Here is a 580-nt window from a genome sequence, read left to right on the forward strand (position 1 = left end):
GTCACTTCCACGAAATCTAGGCTTATGTTCTAGCAGTCTGATATCAAATTTAAGGTCGGGACGCCTGCTCCACCCACTCACTCTGCTCTTATCATTTCAGTCTTTTCTTCTGATTGTCATTTCCTCTCTTCTTTCCTTCCTTCTTTTAGTCCCCAGTGTCCACAAATAATCTTTGTCACAACTCCTTCGCGAACGTCACTCTTATATCGCCCATGCTAGTTTTCCCTTTATCTGCGCATCTGGCCAGTGCTGTTCAGGAGACCTGCGCTCGCCACAGGTGTTGAGCTTTAAATGGAAGGCCTAGCAGCCTCCGGGCGTGTTCCTCCGGCGGGCGCAGAGGCAGTGGGCGTGTAGCGCTCACGAGGTGGGCGTTTACCATATGGTTGCTCGTGGGAGAAGCGACTGGTTTGAATGGCAGGAGGCCTCGCGGGCCTCGCCAGCGGCGCCAAGGGGTTTGGCGAAGTGGCTGCAGAAGGCAAGAAGACCTGGGGGATCCGGTGGGCTCTGAGGCTATTCCAGGGGACGCGAAGGAAAGCGAGGACGGCACCTGGACAGAGTGTGTGTGAAGCACGGGGCGTCA

At 55.3% G+C, this 580-nt stretch overlaps 1 protein-coding gene across 1 annotated transcript in view; it reads right to left on the reverse strand.

Moving 5' to 3' along the window:
- Positions 1 to 580, reverse strand: part of LOC113827458 (uncharacterized protein C8orf76 homolog) — a 12,781-nt gene extending 12,201 nt beyond the window's left edge. The window contains exon 1 of the mRNA XM_070122652.1: positions 1 to 580. This exon is cut by the window's left edge and continues 480 nt beyond it. The gene's annotated coding sequence lies outside the window, so the exon portion shown is untranslated.

The sequence above is a fragment of the Penaeus vannamei genome, chromosome 6, assembly GCF_042767895.1.
Source record: "Penaeus vannamei isolate JL-2024 chromosome 6, ASM4276789v1, whole genome shotgun sequence".
NCBI lineage: Eukaryota > Metazoa > Arthropoda > Malacostraca > Decapoda > Penaeidae > Penaeus > Penaeus vannamei.